The sequence below is a fragment of the Sinocyclocheilus anshuiensis genome, unplaced genomic scaffold (genome assembly GCF_001515605.1).
Source record: "Sinocyclocheilus anshuiensis isolate Anshui unplaced genomic scaffold, SAMN03320099.WGS_v1.1 scaffold461, whole genome shotgun sequence".
NCBI lineage: Eukaryota > Metazoa > Chordata > Actinopteri > Cypriniformes > Cyprinidae > Sinocyclocheilus > Sinocyclocheilus anshuiensis.
The window spans coordinates 1212733-1214164 of record NW_015541005.1 but is presented as its reverse complement, the minus strand read 5'-3'; the positions used below and the strand labels follow the sequence as shown (position 1 = coordinate 1214164).

The 1432-nt window shown below is 36.7% G+C and overlaps 1 pseudogene; it reads left to right on the top strand.

Moving 5' to 3' along the window:
* LOC107690320 (ubiquitin carboxyl-terminal hydrolase 7-like) overlaps window positions 1–1432 on the top strand; it is a 23644-nt pseudogene that overhangs the window by 21173 nt on the left and 1039 nt on the right.

The window sequence follows — 1432 nt, the reverse complement described above, 5'->3', positions numbered from 1 at the left end:
GTGTCACGATACACGTATTTGTATTGAACCGTTCGGTACGCATTACAAACCGAACGATTCATTGGACTAATCCTATTGCATATGGAAAATAAAAGAGCTTAAAGTGTGTGAAATATATTGTTCGCACTGCCACTGCCACTCAACAAGACGTAACAGGCAACGTGCTGTCTGCCCAGTGACGCCATAACCTCCCCCTAACGTGGGGTGCGTCAAAAGATGATCGTGTATCGATGATAGCCAGAGATGAGAGAGTGAGAGCGATAACACCAAATTTAACACACCTGCTCCCCATTCACACCTGAGACCTTGTAACACTAATGGGTCACATGACACCGGGGAGAGAAGATGGCTGATTGAGCCCAAGTGCCACTGCGCTCAACAATGAAGCCCAAACGACGTAACAGGCAAACAGTGGCATAGCGGACAGACCCATGATAACCTCCCAGTGCTGGGTTGCGTCGAAAGACGATGAACTTGTATCGACGATAGCCAGAAATATTGTCAAAAATATCAATTATTGACAATATTAAGAGGATTTGGCATTTCCAATTAATGTAGGCCTGTTACATTCTTATTTTTATTAGACCTATTATTATTGTGAATTTACTTTTATTATTAAATTAAAATGACAATTAATTTGCCCTGCAATATTACCACATAACTGACATGCTGCGAGGATAACAAAAGATTAGGCTATTTACTCTTCAATTAAAATGTTTTTAAAAAAATGTCTTTTAGAGCAGGTATATATACAATGAATTATAGGCCTATAATTAAAATATTAACTCAGCAGTCATCAATAAAAATCCATGAATAAAAAGCTTTAGCCTATTTCAAACGCCGACTTAAAAAAAACAACCCGTTTAACATGAAATACGTTTCTAGTCTTTTTTTTTCTTTTTTCTTTTTTCTCTCTCTTTGTACGGGCCACAAGAGGAATGTTAAGGGAATAAAAAACAGTTAGCTATATACCGTTATTAGCATTTGTTGAAGTAGATTCGTCTCTCGTTGTCTCTGAGAGAATTTGTGACATCAGATGCCGAAAGCTCCTTCATTACTCCGTCATTCCGTTTTTACTTTCACTTTCTGCGTATAGTGAATTGACTAAGATTAAGACATTCACTGGCATAACTTTTGCACAAAGTTTGCACGTTACTTGTGTGATATCCATTGGCTCGCCTTCAATGGTTTAAAACGGAAATCTTTCCAACATTGCGACGTAACCAATTACCCCCTTACCGAATGTACCGAACCGTGACACCACTGTGTCGTACCGAACCATGAATTTTGTGAACCGTTACACCCCTATATATATATATATGTATGTATGTATATGTATGTATATATGTATGTATGTATATATATGTATATATACATGTATATATGTATATGTATGTATATATGTATATGTATGTATATGTATATGTATTTA